This window comes from Pseudophryne corroboree, chromosome 4 (assembly GCF_028390025.1).
Source record: "Pseudophryne corroboree isolate aPseCor3 chromosome 4, aPseCor3.hap2, whole genome shotgun sequence".
Classification (NCBI taxonomy): Eukaryota; Metazoa; Chordata; class Amphibia; order Anura; family Myobatrachidae; genus Pseudophryne; species Pseudophryne corroboree.
Window position 1 is genome coordinate 559,787,987 of NC_086447.1, and position 19,223 is coordinate 559,807,209.

The following is a 19,223-nucleotide window of genomic DNA, read 5'->3' on the forward strand; positions in this document are numbered from 1 at the left end:
TTTCCTGAACTATTTTCTGGGAGCACCACCAAACAGTCACAACTGCATGAGAACCCTTGAAGTAAAATCATTTGTTTTATGTTGGTTAGTACAATATCATATACATTATTTCTATTGTTTACCAATAACGTTGTACTCACAGTCTTGTCCAAACCCCAACATTAATAGGGTTTTATCAATCCAAAATGGGTGGAATATGTTGTTGGTAATTCCACAACCAGATACACGGCCACTGACCAGGGCTGCCCCAAGGATATACAGAGCTGTCATACCTGGATTGTGTTTGTCCACCAGATTCCACACTGATAAAACATAATTCCTGATGATAGCTCACAGGACAAGACTACAGCATAGCCAACTGACAGGACTTACGTTTGGTGGTTCAGAACTACAAAACCATTAACATGTGCGGAATCTTGGTTTTGTCCTGGATAGTGGCCTGACACTTAAACATCAGGTGTCAGCCACAATCAAATCCTCATTCTTTCACCTGAGGAACATAGCTAGAATCAAGCACTTAATTCCCTCAGAAGACCTGCCTAAAGTCATACATGCATTTGTATCATCACAACTAGTTCTACTGCAATGCCCTCTACATTGGTCTCCCAGCAAAAGAATTGCACCGCTTGCAGATGGTTCAAAATGCAGCTGCCAGGCCGTTAACTTACCAGCCCCATTCCAGCCATATAACACCCATCCTCTACTCCCTCCACCGACTACCTGTAAGATGGAAAATAGTTTTCAAGATTGGCTTACTCACTTTCAAAACCCTACATGACCAGGGTCAAAGGTACTTGAAGCAGCTTCTGAATCCTTACTGTCCCACTCAATTACTATAATCTGTAGATGAAAAACTACTAACAGTACCTAGAATCTCCCTGAATTCATCTGGGGGTTGAGCTTTCAACTTTGTGGCTCCGACACTATGGAACTCTCTTCCCCGCACAGTACGAGAGGCCTCCACTCTAGAATCCTTCAAAAATATACTAGACACTTACCTATTTACTCATGCATTTCACTAATATCTACTGTTTTGTATTTTGAGCTGTATAGACAATTGTAAAGCACGTTGAGTCCTATTAGAAGAAAAGTGCTATTTAAATATTATTATTATTATTATTTATTTTCGTTTTTTCTTCTTTTTTACTTTAACACACTAACATATTTTAAAGACTTATTAAAAGTTACATTTTAAATATTGTTATATTCTATTGATCTTCTAAAAAGAGTGCACCCACACAAGAGTCAACTTTTGTCTTTTTTCTATTTAGGTATTATATTTAGTCAGCTGTGGCTTTCTGCAGCATCCACAGTATGATACAATTTGATTCTGTAGTAAAAACTTTGGAATTACTTTAAGTGGCAACAGTTTATAGATATTGTTTTCATTCTGTGTTTTAATATTATATTCTTGACTGCTGTCACTGTCAGATATATTCTTATATAGGAAATTTCAATAAATTGTATAATGTTTCACAGCTCTTGGCATCAATTAATTGTGTGTGTCATTGTAAGACCAAACATATACATTTTCCTTGCTATATTCTTTAGGGTAATTAGCAGAATCCCCCTTTGTCAGCTACTAATATTGACCCAGGTAGCTTCTATTTATATGCACACGGGTACCCACCCCACTAGCACTTGCCAATACCTCACAAAAACTATATACAGTATATTTATTTAATTTTCTTCCTTTTATAAACCTCGCAAATACTTATTAAAAACATGCAGAAGTAGGCAGACACTGTCCGCCTACTTCTGTGACATCACAAGTTGGAGAGAAGTTGGCAGGTCAGCTGTTCTGATGAAAAAGTCGGTTAGGTGTGTGGGGCACAGTTTTCGTTGGACAGACAAGTTGGATACATGGTCAGTTGGATGGTTGGAGGCAGTGCCGTAACTAGACATTTTAGCGCTGTGTGCAAGAGATGGCATCGGCGCCCCCCGCCTTAACGTAAACCGGCGGTAGTGCGCGCCGTAGGTGCGAACAAAAAATATAGGGCGTGGCTTCATGGGAAAGGGGTGTGGCCACAAAATAATACCAATTCATAATGGTGCACAGTAGTCTCCATTATTTAAATTACACCATACAGTAGCGCCACTACATCAGGTAGAGCCCTTTTACACATTACGGCAGACAGCGTCCCCTTTTTACACATTACGGCAGACAGCGCCTCCTTTTTACACATTACGGCAGACAGCGTCCCCTTTTTACACATTACGGCAGACAGCGTCCCCTTTTTACACATTACGGCAGACAGCATCCACCTTTTACACGTTACGGCAGACAGCATCCCCTTTTACACGTTACGGCAGACAGCGTACACCTTTTACACGTTATGGTAGGCAGAGTCCACCTTTTACACATTACGGCAGGATAGGTCCCCCTTTTACACATTATGACAGGCAGAGTCCCCCTTACACCCCCCCGCCCCCTACTCTTAGGGTGTAGTGTAGTGAAGTGTACTGTAGTGTAGTGTACTGTAGTGAAGTGTAGTGTAATATAGTGTAGTGAAGTGTAGTGTAATATATTGTAGTGTCTGTGTAGGCACTTACGTGCTGTTGCCGTCTCCTGACTCTTCCTGTCCACTTCAGAGGCAGCAGAGAACTCAGCCGCAGTGCTGCCGGGACCTCAGCAGCAGCGGCGGCTTAAGCTGGACACAGGTGGGCGGGCGGCTTCAGAGGAAGAGACTGAGCAACATTACAGCCATGGAGACGTCATGGGAGGAGACACTAGAGGGGGGGGGGTGGAGACTGGGCATGGCTCGGGGAGAGACTCAGTTGAGAGCCGTAGCCCATGGGACACCTGCATCTGATTGGCTGCGTCAGGCACCACATTTGAAAGTCCACTGGCGCTGTTGTCTCCGTGACTACCCGATGCCCACCTAACTGTGGCGCCTCACTCAGCTGCGTAGCCGGAGTATGGGGCGGGCAGGCACAGGGGGAATATGCGATCTAATTAGGTGTGCACTGTAGGCAATGCCCCTTCTGCACACACCTAGTTACGGCGCTGGTTGGAGGAAAGTTGGTCTGATGTATGGCCAGCATAAAAAAGGTGTGTGCACATTGTGAGATTCGGGCTAAACCCCAATTAGGTCGGTATCGCAAGCATAGATGACTATGCTTGCGATACTGACTATGTACGATTTTGGCTAAGTGTAAATTTTTACTATCTTTTCTACGAGATAGTCAAAATGACTTACCTGCACAGTCTATCTAGGCTTGCGATACTGACCCCGCGGGACTGCGCATCGGTATCGCATTGGGATCGCAAGGTGACTTTCACCTTGCAATCTGCACTAACTTTCCTTACGATTTTGACTATATAGTCAAAATCGTAAGAAAAAATCTCACCGTGTGTACACACCTTAACATTCAAAAAGAAAACGCATGCGCTTCTACAAACGAACAAAACATACTGTACTTTTTTTGCTTTATGTCGAGCAAAAGGGTTCACTAGTTTTCCTTTAAATGATTTTCTCTGGTGCCGAGATGGTAACATTTATGTTCATTTTAAGATCGCGTATTTACTGTACTGTAAATCTCAAACAATTTACTAGAAAAGCTTACCGTTACCTCTTTTTTTTGTTTTCTTGTTTCCTTATAAACACTTTTTTACTTCTTGCTATCTACAGTATATACTGCACTTAAGCAATAATTTATTATATGTCATCTTGATAAACCAGTTTTCCGACTGTTAAACTGATTCCAGAACATGAAAAACATGAACTGACGGGAATCTAGGTGAGTCTATTGATTCCACTGTGGTTGGTGAATTTAACTACTGACTGCCTGGGGAAGTTACTTTTCTACAGGACTAAGCCTATGTTAAGGTTTGGGAGTATATCTATTTTGTTGGGAATAAAATGGATTTAAATTATTTTTTTTTACTAGTGTATTAACCAATTCTTTTTGTTTTTTTACTAGTTTATTAATGTGAATCTTACTTTTTTTCATTGGTGGGTGGTGATTTTCTCTGGCACCATATTATCATATTGGGAGATATAAGTCTTAGCTAGTTACATAGGGGAACCAGCAGTCTGGGTACTGTTTTTTCAAGAAGTTTTTTGGACAGATGTTTTATTTTGCAGGAATAGAGCTGTACTAGAAAAGATGTTTTTAATACTTCTTAATTTTGATTTTTATAATTACAATTTTTAACTCCTTTGTTACTGCTATACTCTTTTTGTTATTACATGCTCTGAATAAGACTCCAGGGGCTGGATGTACTTCCATCGGAGTTTGCCCGACGTGCAGGTTGCTGGCCGAACTCGGGTGCTTTTTTAAAGGAGCTGTCATTTACAAGACATGGCTACGGAGCCTTCCAAGAGGAGGGGGGAAGGGGTGGCATCCAAGAGAAGGCAGTGCACTGTGGCAATTTGTCAGTCCCCAGTAATGAGGGGGGAGGCATGACCAATGTGGTGGGGAGCATGGCCAAAACTCTGTCTGCTGGTGTCAGAACCTGTGGATGGTGAGCGGTAGGCAGCGGGCGGGAGGGTGCGATCACTCCCCTTACTTTCATCATGGAAGAGAGGACTGGCCACCGCTGAGCTGACTCTCTCCCCAGCACACGGCAGTCAGTGCTGTTCTGAGAGAGAGGCTGCTGCAGCAGCGACAGTCCTCTCTCCCCACCTGACGTGCAGCTGACAGCAATGAGGAAGTGGGAAGGCAGCGGGACCCGCGACCCTCTAATGCCCATGTTTTGATTTTGGAGCTGTATAAACTTCATGTTTTTGATTTGGTTTTGCCAAAATCACCCTCATGTGTTTTGGTTTTAGATCTTTATCTTTTTTTTTTTAATTTCTAAGAACTGCTAAAATCACATAATTTGGGACTTTTTTGTTTTCAGTTATTTCCATTAATTTTGGCCATCTCTCATCTCACAATATTGTTAACATCCGCTTTAGGCCAAACATTGCAGATAGCTGGCTGGTTACTAAAAGAAAGAGCAGAGGCACAAACAGACAGCAATTTATAGCACATTTCTGAAACATTGCACAGCATACTGTGGTACAGTTCACAGAATAGTACAAACAATGGATCTATTTTTAAATTTTTCCTTATTGAACTTGCAGCTTGGTGTAAACTGTGTGGAGTAAGTAACAGCGCTTTGAACAAAGCGCACTAGGGTAAAGCACACCAAACAGTACAAACAATAGATCTATATATTTTTTCAACTTGCAGCTCTGTTCAACCTGCGGGAAGTCACAGGGCTTTGAACAGAGGGCATTAGAGTAAAGCGCACCAAACAGTACAAACAATAGAACTTCACTATATATATATATATATATATATATATATCTATATATCTATATCACTTGTGGCCCGGCACTCTCAGCATAGCAGGATTACTCTGTTGCCTTCCGTAATTAGGAGAGTGAAGCAACTCCCCAAATATACAAGTCTTGAACGGCGGCACTCAGAACAAAAAGACACGACACTGCAAGTTGTTGCCAACGTTTCAAAGCAGACAGCTTTTTCGTCAGGGCATGAACAATACAAACATACACTCACCCATTTATGTGCTCACCATCACCACGCCGCTTCCCGCCGCCGGCCTCCTCCGTTCAGCCGTGCGCGGGTTGATGACATCACCGTGCAACCCGTCACCATAGAAACAACTGTAAACAATGTTTTACAATATAACAGTGCTCAGATGTTACAGATAGACAGAGATGGAAACATACAAACTGCACCAAAGTACTATGTATCCTGCTATATAAGCTAATGCATAACAATAGTCATTTAACTAATCATATAATGCACTAAGTAACAGGGCTATAGGAAACTATGTAAACCATTGTTTTCATTAAGCCCTTTAGGGCTGAGGGTATCAAGCAAAAACATCCACCTAGCCTCACGCTGCCTAAGCAGCTTAGAACGGTTACCTCCTCTGGGTAATGCTGGAATATGATCTATTATCTTATGTTTGAGTGAAGTAGGGGAATGTCCTGCCACGGCAAAATGCCGGGCAACAGGTTGTTCACTTTTTCCAGAGAGGACAGCCTCCCGGATCGCAAATCTATGTTGTCCCATTCTAACCTTAAATTCGCAGTCAGTCTTGCCCACATAATATTTACCACAAGGGCATATCAATACATAGACTACTAATTTAGATGAGCAAGACAAATGGTGATAGATTTTAAACGTTTGATTTTTAAAGGGATGTTTAATCACGTCACCGGTCAGCATGTAACTGCATGTTACACACCCGAGACATTTAAAGCAACCAGGCTTTTTATTGCCCAAAAAGGTGAGAGGCACATTACGTTTACCAAACCCCGTAATGTCGGTACGCACTACAAAATCACAGATATTCCTGCCCCGTGAATGACAGCACATGATCTTTTTGTTGTCTAAACCCGTAAACTTTTTATCAGAGGCAATGATGGGCCAATACGTATTAACAGCTTGTCTGACCTTATCACTAGCTAGATTAAACCTGCTAGGCCAAATAATCCTATCAGAAGTAGACTTAGCATTTTTAGATTTAAGGGTATCCGTTCTAGGAATTGCTAATACTTTTCTTTTGACTTCTAAGAGTGTCTTTCTATCATATCCCCGTGCTTCAAATTTATCCACCATTAGGTCAAGTGATTGTATGGCCTCATAATCCTCACTGCAAATGCGTCTCGCACGTAAAAATTGGGAAAAAGGGAGACCCCTCCGTATGGGCATGGGATGATGGCTGGTCGCCTGCAACAATGTATTGCGATCAGTGGGTTTAACAAATAAAGATGTTTTAATTTTGTCCCCGCATCTTTGAATTCTAACATCCAAAAAATCAATGCTGTCAGTGTCAGATTTACAAACTAGTTTGACAGGGCTGTCACTGTGGTTGTGTCGTTCAATAAGGGATTGCAATGAATCTACATCTCCCAACCACAGCAGCAGCATATCGTCAATATATCGTGAATAATGTAGTATCTTGCTAGCAATATTGTGATCATTAAAGAAAATATCCCTCTCCACTGAGATCATATAAGCATTTGCATACGACGGGGCCACCGAGGACCCCATCGCACACCCAGCTAGTTGAAGGAAAAATTTACCATCATAATAGAAATAATTCCTACTTAATACCATTTCCAATAAGCAGCAAAAGAAATTGACGTCAGGTCCCTTATACCAAATATTATCAGTAATAAGTTGTCTAGTTGTTGCAATGCCTTCGGCATGAGGTATACAAGTATACAGTGAACTAACGTCAATGCTGCTGAAAATGATATCAGAGGGAAGTTTATCCAACTTCATCAGTTGTAATAATAGCGAAGTCGTATCCTTCAACACATATGGAGCATTTTGTACACAGGGCTGAAGATATGTGTCTAAATAAATAGACACTGGCTGAAAAATAGATCCCCAGGCTGATATGATCGGTCTGCCCGGGGGATTCAACCTATCCTTGTGCATCTTCGGAATCGTGTACAAAATGGGCTTGATGGGACAATCAGTCATAAGCAAGCGAGCCACATCATTTGAGATAATACCGCTATCAACTGATTGCAACAAAAACTTGTCAAGCTGCTTTTTAAATTCATCTGTAGGATCACAAGGCAGTAAACGATAAGTGATGTTATCAGACAACTGGCGGGTAATTTCATTTTTATAATCAATTAAATCCTGAACAACAATCGAGCCGCCTTTATCAGCGGCCCGTATAACAATATCCTGTCTAGATCCTAAACTCTGTAAAGCCTGATACTCTGCTTTTGAGAGGTTAGAATGTCCCCTATCAGATCTTGAATGATCGGTATCTACAGCAGAGTCAACCAATCGGGTAAAGGTCTTAATTGAGGCATTATTTGATGAAGGATCAAAGCTCGAAGGAGCTTTTAATTTCCGTAATTCAGGTGGAATAACATCTTGCTTGTTGTTAGAGGCCACAGCCCCAAAATGTTCCCGTAATTTGAGTTGTCGATTTAATTTGAACATTTCTGTTTTCCAAATAAACGGATCAAACAAGGTGGTAGGTACAAAGTTCAATCCTATTTATTTAGACACATATCTTCAGCCCTGTGTACAAAATGCTCCATATGTGTTGAAGGATACGACTTCGCTATTATTACAACTGATGAAGTTGGATAAACTTCCCTCTGATATCATTTTCAGCAGCATTGACGTTAGTTCACTGTATACTTGTATACCTCATGCCGAAGGCATTGCAGCAACTAGACAACTTATTACTGATAATATTTGGTATAAGGGACCTGACGTCAATTTCTTTTGCTGCTTATTGGAAATGGTATTAAGTAGGAATTATTTCTATTATGATGGTAAATTTTTCCTTCAACTAGCTGGGTGTGCGATGGGGTCCTCGGTGGCCCCGTCGTATGCAAATGCTTATATGATCTCAATGGAGAGGGATATTTTCTTTAATGATCACAATATTGCTAGCAAGATACTACATTATTCACGATATATTGACGATATGCTGCTGCTGTGGTTGGGAGATGTAGATTCATTGCAATCCCTTATTGAACGACACAACCACAGTGACAGCCCTGTCAAACTGGTTTGTAAATCTGACACTGACAGCATTGATTTTTTGGATGTTAGAATTTAAAGATGCGGGGACAAAATTAAAACATCTTTATTTGTTAAACCCACTGATAGCAATACATTGTTGCAGGCGACCAGCCATCATCCCATGCCCATACGGAGGGGTCTCCCTTTTTCCCAATTTTTACGTGCGAGACGCATTTGCAGTGAGGATTATGAGGCCATACAATCACTTGACCTAATGGTGGATAAATTTGAAGCACGGGGATATGATAGAAAGACACTCTTAGAAGTCAAAAGAAAAGTATTAGCAATTCCTAGAACGGATACCCTTAAATCTAAAAATGCTAAGTCTACTTCTGATAGGATTATTTGGCCTAGCAGGTTTAATCTAGCTAGTGATAAGGTCAGACAAGCTGTTAATACGTATTGGCCCATCATTGCCTCTGATAAAAAGCTTACGGGTTTAGACAACAAAAAATAAGAATTTACTTACCGATAATTCTATTTCTCGGAGTCCGTAGTGGATGCTGGGGTTCCTGAAAGGACCATGGGGAATAGCGGCTCCGCAGGAGACAGGGCACAAAAAAGTAAAGCTTTTACCAGATCAGGTGGTGTGCACTGGCTCCTCCCCCTATGACCCTCCTCCAGACTCCAGTTAGGTACTGTGCCCGGACGAGCGTACACAATAAGGGAGGCAATTTGAATCCCGGGTAAGACTCATACCAGCCACACCAATCACACCGTACAACTTGTGATCTAAACCCAGTTAACAGTATGATAACAGAAAGAGCCTCTTAAAGATGGCTCCTTAACAATATAACCCGAATTTGTTAACAATAACTATGTACAGTATTGCAGATAATCCGCACTTGGGATGGGCGCCCAGCATCCACTACGGACTCCGAGAAATAGAATTATCGGTAAGTAAATTCTTATTTTCTCTATCGTCCTAAGTGGATGCTGGGGTTCCTGAAAGGACCATGGGGATTATACCAAAGCTCCCAAACGGGCGGGAGAGTGCGGATGACTCTGCAGCACCGAATGAGAGAATTCCAAGTCCTCTTTTGCCAGGGTATCAAATTTGTAGAATTTTACAAACGTGTTTTCCCCCGACCACGTAGCTGCTCGGCAGAATTGTAATGCCGAGACCCCTCGGGCAGCCGCCCAAGATGAGCCCACCTTCCTTGTGGAATGGGCCTTAACAGATTTAGGCTGTGGCAGGCCTGCCACAGAATGAGCAAGTTGAATTGTGTTACAAATCCAACGAGCAATCGTCTGCTTAGAAGCAGGGGCACCCAACTTGTTGGGTGCATATAGTATCAACAGCGAGTCAGATTTTCTGACTTCAGCCGTCCTTGAAATGTATATTTTTAAGGCTCTGACAACGTCCAACAACTTGGAGTCCTCCAAGTCGCCAGTGGCCGCAGGCACCACAATAGGTTGCTTCAGGTGAAACGCTGATACCACCTTAGGGAGAAAATGCGGACGAGTCCTCAGTTCTGCCCTATCCGAATGGAAGATTAGATAAGGGCTTTTATAAGATAAAGCCGCCAATTCAGATACTCTCCTGGCGGAAGCCAGGGCCAGTAACATAGTCACTTTCCATGTGAGATATTTAAAATCCACCTTTTTCAATGGTTCAAACCAATGGGATTTGAGGAAATCTAAAACTACATTTAGATCCCACGGTGCCACCGGAGGCACCACAGGAGGCTGTATATGCAGTACTCCTTTAACAAAAGTCTGTACCTCAGGAACTGAGGCCAATTCTTTTTGGAAGAATATTGACAGGGCCGAAATTTGAACCTTAATAGATCTCAATTTGAGACCCATAGACAATCCTGATTGTAGGAAATGTAGGAAACGACCCAGTTGAAATTCCTCCGTCGGAACACTCCGATCCTCGCACCACGCGACCTATTTTCGCCAAATGCGGTGATAATGTTTCGCGGTGACTTCCTTCCTTGCCTTAATCAAGGTAGGAATGACTTCTTCTGGAATGCCTTTCCCTTTTAGGATCTGGCGTTCAACCGCCATGCCGTCAAACGCAGCCGCGGTAAGTCTTGAAAGAGACAGGGACCCTGTTGTAGCAGGTCCCTTCTCAGAAGTAGAGGGCACGGGTCGTCCGTGACCAACTCTTGAAGTTCCGGGTACCAAGTCCTTCTTGGCCAATCCGGAGCCACTAGTATTGTTCTTACTCCTCCTCACCGTATAATCTTCAATACCTTTGGTATGAGAGGCAGAGGAGGAAACACATATACTGATTTGTACACCCAAGGTGTTACCAGTGCGTCCACAGCTATTGCCTGTGGATCTCTTGACCTGGCGCAATACTTGTCCAGTTTCTTGTTGAGGCGAGACGCCATCATGTCTACCATTGGTCTTTCCCAACAGTTTATTAGCATGTGGAAGACTTCTGGATGAAGACCCCCCTCTCCCGGGTGAATATCGTGTCTGCTGAGGAAGTCTGCTTCCCAGTTGTCCACGCCCGGGAAGAACACTGCTGACAGTGCTATTACGTGATTCTCCGCCCAGCGAAGAATCTTGGCAGCTTCTGCCATTGCACTCCTGCTTCTTGTGCCGCCCTGTCTGTTTACATGGGCGACCGCCGTGATGTTGTCCGACTGAATCAACACCGGTTTTCCTTGCAGGAGTGGTTCCGCCTGGCGTAGAGCATTTTAGATTGCTCTTAGTACCAGAATGTTTATGTGAAGAGACTTTTCCAGGTTCGTCCATACCCCCTGGAAGTTTCTTCCTTGTGTGACTGCTCCCCAACCTCTCAGGCTGGCGTCCGTGGTCACCAGGATCAAATCCTGTATGCCGAATCTGCGGCCCTCCAATAGATGAGCCTTTTGCAACCACCACAGAAAATATACCCTTGTCCTTGGCGACAGGGTTATTCGCAGGTGCATCTGAGGATGCGACCCTGACCATTTGTCCAACAGATCCCTTTGGAAAATTCTTGCATGGAATCTGCCGAATGGAATTGCTTCGTAAAAAGCCACCATTTTTCCCAGGACTCTTGTGCATTGATGTACAGACACCTTTCCTGGTTTTAGGAGGTTCCTGACAGGTCGGATAACTCCTTGGCTTTTTCCTCGGGAAGAAAACCTTTTTCTGAACCGTGTCCAGAATCATCCCTAGGAACAGCAGACGTATCGTCGGAAAACAGCTGCGATTCTTGGAATATTTAGAATCCAGTCGTGCCGTCGAAGAACTACTTTAGATAGTGCTCTTCCGACCTCCAACTGTTCTCTGGAACTTGCCCTTTTTAGGTCGTGCAAGTAAGGGATAATTTAGATGCCTTTTTTCTTTGAAGAAACATCTTTTCGGCCATTACCTTGGTAAAAAGGCCCGGGGTGCCGTGGATAATTCAAACGGCATCGTCTGAAACTGATATTGACAGTTCTGTACCACGAACCAGAGGTACCCTTGATGAGAAGGACAAAATTTGGACATGGAGGTAATCCTTGATGTCCAGGGACACCATATAGTCCCCTTTTTTCCGGTTCGCTATCACTGCTCTGAGTGACTTTATCTCGATTTGAACCTTTTATGTAAGTGTTCAAAACATTTTAGATTTAGACTATGTGTCACCAAGCCGTCTGGCTTCAGTACCACAATATAGTGTGGAAAAATAATACCCTTTTCCTTGTCGTAGGAGGGGTACTTTGATTATCACCTGCTGGATATACAGCTTGTGAATTGTTTCCAATGCTGCCTCCCTGTCGGAGGGAGCCGTTGGTAAAGCAGACTTCAGGAACCTGCGAGGAGAAGATGTCTCGACTCTCCAATCTTTACCCCTGGGATAATACTCGTACGATCTAGGGGTCAACTTGCGAGTGATCCCACTGCGCCCTGAGACTCTTGAGACTACCCCCCCACCTTGAGTCCGCTTGCACGGCCCCAGCGTCATGCTGAGGACTTGGCAGACGCGGTGGAGGGCTTCTTTTCCTGGGAAAGGGCTGCCTGCTGCAGTCTACTTCCCTTACCTCTATGTCTGGGCAGATATGACTGGCCTTTTGCCTGCATGCCCTCATGGGAAAGGAAAGATTGAGGCTGAAAAGACGGTGTCTTTTTTAGCTGAGATGTAACTTGGGGTAAAAAAGGTTGGATTTCCCAGCTGTTGCTGTGGTCCCCAGGTCCGATGGACCGACCCCCAAATAACTCCTTCCCTTTATACAGCAATACTTCCATCTGCCGTATGGGATCTGTATCACCTGACCACTGTCGTGTCCCTGACATCTTCTGGGAGATATGGACAACGCACTTATCTTGATGCCAGAGAGCAAATATCCCTCTGTGCATCTCACATACATATATATAGAATGCATCCTATTAAATGCTCTACATGAATAAAATATTTTCAGTCAGGGAATCCGACCAAGCCAACCCAGCACTGCATCTCCAGGCTGATGGCGATCGCTGGTCGCAGTATAACCACCGTATGTGTGTATATACTTTTTAGGATATTTTTCCAGCTTCCTATCAGCTGGCTCCTTGAGGGCGGCCGTATCTGGAGACGGTAACGCCACTTGATAAGCGTGTGAGCGCCTTATCACCCTAAGGGGTGTTTCCCAACGTACCCTAATTTCTGGCGGGAAAGGGTATAACGCCAATATTTGCTATCGGGGTAACCCTACGCATCATCACACACTTCATTTTATTTTATCTGATTCAGGAAAAACTACAGGTAGTTTTTTCACTCCCACATAATACCCTTTCTTGTGGTACTTGTAGTATCAGAAACACGTAACACCTCCTTCATTGCCCTTAACGTGTGGCCCTAATGAGAAATACGTTTGTTTATTCACCGTCGACACTGTATTCAGTGTCCGTGTCTGTGTCTGTGTCGACCGACTGAGGTAAATGGGCGTTTTTAAAACCCCTGACGGTGTTTCTGAGACGCCTGGACCGGTCCTAATAGATTGTCGGCCGTCTCATGTCGTCAACCGACCTTGCAGCGTGTTGACATTCTCACGTAATTCTCTAAATAAGCCATCCATTCCGGTGTCGACTCCCTAGAGAGTGACATCACCATTACAGGCAATTTCTCCGCCTCCTCACCAACATCGTCCTCATACATGTCGACACACACGTACCGACACACAGCACACACACCGGGAATGCTCTGACAGAGGACAGGACCCACTAGCCCTTTGGGGAGACAGAGGGAGAGTCTGCCAGCACACACCAAAAACGCTATAATTATATAGGGACAACCTTATATAAGTGTTTCTCCCTTATAGCATCTTTTATATATATACAATATCGCCAAAATCAGTGCCCCCCCTCTCTGTTTTAACCCTGTTTCTGTAGTGCAGTGCAGGGGAGAGCCTGGGAGCCTTCTCTCCAGCTTTTCTGTGAGAGAAAATGGCGCTGTGTGCTGAGGAGATAGGCCCCGCCCCTTTTTCGGCGGGCTCGTCTCCCGCTATTTTTGAAGTTAGGCAGGGGTTAAATATCTCCATATAGCCTCTGTGGGCTATATGTGAGGTATTTTTTTGCCTCTAATAAGGTTTTTATTTGCCTCTCAGAGCGCCCCCCCCAGCGCTCTGCACCCTCAGTGACTGTTGTGTGAAGTGTGCTGAGAGGAAAATGGCGCACAGCTGCAGTGCTGTGCGCTACCTTTATGAAGACTCAGGAGTCTTCAGCCGCCGATTTTGGACCTCTTCTCTCTTCAGCGTCTGCAAGGGGGCCGGCGGCGCGGCTCCGGTGACCATCCAGGCTGTACCTGTGATCGTCCCTCTGGAGCTAGTGTCCAGTAGCCAAGCAGCAAATCCACTCTGCACGCAGGTGAGTTCACTACTTCTCCCCTAAGTCCCTCGTTGCAGTGATCCTGTTGCCAGCAGGACTCACTGTAAAGTAAAAAACCTAAGCTAAACTTTCTCTAAGCAGCTCTTTAGGAGAGCCACCTAGATTGCACCCTTCTCGTTCGGGCACAAAATCTAACTGGAGTCTGGAGGAGGGTCATAGGGGGAGGAGCCAGTGCACACCACCTGATCTGGTAAAAGCTTTACTTTTTTGTGCCCTGTCTCCTGCGGAGCCGCTATTCCCCATGGTCCTTTCAGGAACCCCAGCATCCACTTAGGACGATAGAGAAAGATCATGTGCTGTCATTCACGGGGCAGGAATATCCGTGATTTTGTAGTGCGTACCGACATTACGGGGTTTGGTAAACGTAATGTGCCTCTCACCTTTTTGGGCAATAAAAAGCCTGGTTGCTTTAAATGTCTCGGGTGTGTAACATGCAGTTACATGCTGACCGGTGACGTGATTAAACATCCCTTTAAAAATCAAACATTTAAAATCTATCACCATTTGTCTTGCTCATCTAAATTCGTAGTCTATGTATTGATATGCCCTTGTGGTAAATATTATGTGGGCAAGACCGACTGCGAATTTAAGGTTAGAATGGGACAACATAGATTTGCGATCCGGGAGGCTGTCCTCTCTGGAAAAAGTGAACAACCTGTTGCCCGGCATTTTGCCGTGGCAGGACATTCCCCTACTTCACTCAAACATAAGATAATAGATCATATTCCAGCATTACCCAGAGGAGGTAACCGTTCTAAGCTGCTTAGGCAGCGTGAGGCTAGGTGGATATTTTTGCTTGATACCCTCAGCCCTAAAGGGCTTAATGAAAACAATGGTTTACATAGTTTCCTATAGCCCTGTTACTTAGTGCATTATATGATTAGTTAAATGACTATTGTTATGCATTAGCTTATATAGCAGGATACATAGTACTTTGGTGCAGTTTGTATGTTTCCATCTCTGTCTATCTGTAACATCTGAGCACTGTTATATTGTAAAACATTGTTTACAGTTGTTTCTATGGTGACGGGTTGCACGGTGATGTCATCAACCCGCGCACGGCTGAACGGAGGAGGCCGGCGGCGGGAAGCGGCGTGGTGATGGTGAGCACATAAATGGGTGAGTGTATGTTTGTATTGTTTATGCCCTGACGAAAAAGCTGTCTGCTTTGAAACGTTGGCAACAACTTGCAGTGTCGTGTCTTTTTGTTCTGAGTGCAAGACTTGTGTATATATATATATATATATACACACACACACATACTGCTCGGGTCCCCCTCCGTGATGCTTTCCTTTGTCCTCCCATGATGACGTCATTATGACAGGTGAGCGCGGGTATGTAGGGGAGTTGGTTCTTTGCATGTGTATCTGTCCTGACGAAAATGTTTGGTGATTAACATTGAAACATTGACTATTGGACGTGTTGTCTGATTTCTTCATGCCGTGAGTGCCACCGCCGACCTTTTTACATGCATTTTGTCCAGTCGCCAGTGTGGAGACAATAGGGAAGGCATTGGCTAATATTATTACTTTGACTTTATTCTTAAGTGGAGTGCCGCCGACTGCCTATTGTGATATATATATATATATATATATATATATATATATATATACCACTGGTTTTATAATGGCACTCACTGTCAAAAGACAACTACTGGGGTGCCCTGCTCCACTGCTAATATACCAAAGATGGCTCTCTGGGGTGGATTGCGACTCCTCTCCCCTCAGCTTGAAGAACCAGGCGGCACTCCTCGGGTTTATTCAGCCATGAAAGGCGTGTATTAAATCACATCAAAGTAAATCAACAGTGACAGGCATAGTGAAACACCAACGTTTCAATGCCTCACAGGCATTTTTTTCAAGGTGCTATGCTGTGAAAAACGGTGAAAGACAACAACCATGTGTCCTTGACAAAAACACCCGCCGCGGTGTTGAAATGTTGGACTCTCATGCTGTCTGTTTTATAAAGTTTCACCTGTTACACCAAATCCGTGGAGTGCCGCCTGATTCTGTGGTAAAAAGGGGGCAGTGGACTGTGTTTCCCGACACTGCAGACACTCACATTGTGTAGGTATATATATATATATATATATATATATATATATATATATATATTGAAATCGCAGCTTGGTTCAAACTGTGTGGAGTCACAGGGATTTGAACAAAGGGGGTCATTCAGATCTGATCACTGCTGTGCATTTTCACACAGCAGGTGATCAGATCCGAACTGCGCATGCGTATGCACCACAATGCGCAGGCACAACGGATGGCTGCAATGGGGATCAGCGGTCCGTGACGGGATTGTGCGAAGGATCCATTCGCACGGGTGTTCGCCTAGAGATTGACAGGAAGAGGGCATTTGTGAGTGGCAACTGACCATTTTCAGGGAGTGTCCGGGAAAATGCAAGCGAGATCAAGCATTTTCAGGGAGGGTTTCTGATGTCAAATACCTTCCCCAACAGGCTGATGTGATCGCAGTGGCTGAGGAAGTCCTGGGCTGCATAGAGACTGCACAAAATCAGTTTGTGCAACTCCGCTACACGTGCGATCGCACACTTGTACAGCAAAAATACACTCCCCCTGTAGCTGGCGACTATCTGTTCACAGGACAGCAAACATCGCTGCCCAGCAATCAGATCTGAATGACCCCCAAAGTAAACTAAGGTAAAGTGTACAAAACAGTACAAACAATAGAAAAAATTCTTTATTTTTCACTTCGCAGTTCAACTCTCACTGCAGCAATTCAAAGGCTTTTATTTTATTATTTATGTGAATAATAAATGCACAGTGGCACCAAAGGAGGATTTACCACAAGGCAACCAAAGCGGCTGCTTAGGGTCCTGCTGGTCCCAGGGAGCCCACCAACAAGGCTGTATAAAGGGCATTTCTTGTGGACCACGAGCTTCACCGAAATTGTCTAAAAGGTGGGCTGGCTGAATACTCCCAGCAGGATGTCAGTGATTACACAGCTTTTGATGTCAGCTCCAGCGCATGCCTGTGTCTCCAGTCCTGCAGTACTGTGTGTGAGACCAGTCATGACACGTGTTCCAGTTTAATTTATTACAGTATTTTTTTTAATTTTATAAAACATCCACCTACTTCAAATTCCAATCAGGTGGGAGTGGGGGATGGTGGGTGGACAGTGTTATTTTAAGTACAGTGTCTAACATCTGCCTGCTACAATCATTGCTGGTGATATATCAATATGCTATAATACTCTATTTTAAGTACTGCCATGTATAGACGATGCCTGCTACAGTCAGTGGGGCATGGATATATAATCAATACAGTCACACTGACTGAGGGGTGTAATAATGGGTATTATAAGGGATCTGGGACCTACTAGCCTTCTACACTCAGTAAGGGGGGGGAGGAGAGAAACCCATATATAATGCAGTCAACACTAACGTAATAGGGTGTAAGGGTTGGATATTTGTTACCACCGCCGGGATCCCGGTGGTGGAATGCCTGCATGGGGGCGGGTGAGCTCAACAAGCCCCTCACGGGTTCACTGCACTTGCAATGCTGCAGGCTCGGTGGTGAGCTGTGCTAGCCACAGGTTCTATTCCCACTGTATGGGTGTCGTGGTATCGAAGTAAAAAAAAATTACATAAAGAGAACATACAAACTACATACATATAAGTTGCTATACTTGCAAATACGCGCAGCGAGCACAGTAATATATGGTAACACACGCATTTACACGGACATGCCACAGAGATGGATTTGACACTTATTTCATACAGTACATAATTATAATAATATCAAGCGCCAGACATCATGATGATTTAGAATTGTATATGATGGAGTGGTGTCGTGTATGTGTATTATTTGAACGGAACCAGATAGACCTGTCATGTTTACTACTGAAGCAACCAGATTAATGTGTAGATTCATTTGATACTTGTTATTAAGTTGTAGGACATTGCAACACGGAATTATGATTAAATGTATAAAAGCTAAAATCACTTTTCTTAGAACAATAGATATTCCAAACAGGTAATGAACTCAGACCAGCCCTTTGGACATCCCCAAGGCTGAACCTGTTCAGCATATACAAAGGAACTGGTGACTCATGGTGAATCCCTCCCCCAGAAACTAGATAACACATAGCTGATCACACAGGAAGGTAGTTCCTGTTTTGGTCTCAGAGTTGCTGTAAGATCTGAGACGATGATGAAGTTATTGCCAGCTCAGTTCCTGTTTTGGTCTCAGAGGAAGATGGAGTCCCAGTATTACTTTACAGACAGAGAGTGCGATCACTCCCCTTACTTTCATCATGGAAGAGAGGACTGGCCACCGCTGAGCTGACTCTCTCCCCAGCACACGGCAGTCAGTGCTGTTCTGAGAGAGAGGCTGCTGCAGCAGCGACAGTCCTCTCTCCCCACCTGACGTGCAGCTGACAGCAATGAGGAAGTGGGAAGGCAGCGGGACCCGCGACCCTCTAATGCCCATGTTTTGATTTTGGAGCTGTATAAACTTCATGTTTTTGATTTGGTTTTGCCAAAATCACCCTCATGTGTTTTGGTTTTAGATCTTTATCTTTTTTTTTTTTAATTTCTAAGAACTGCTAAAATCACATAATTTGGGACTTTTTTGTTTTCAGTTATTTCCATTAATTTTGGCCATCTCTCATCTCACAATATTGTTAACATCCGCTTTAGGCCAAACATTGCAGATAGCTGGCTGGTTACTAAAAGAAAGAGCAGAGGCACAAACAGACAGCAATTTATAGCACATTTCTGAAACATTGCACAGCATACTGTGGTACAGTTCACAGAATAGTACAAACAATGGATCTATTTTTAAATTTTTCCTTATTGAACTTGCAGCTTGGTGTAAACTGTGTGGAGTAAGTAACAGCGCTTTGAACAAAGCGCACTAGGGTAAAGCACACCAAACAGTACA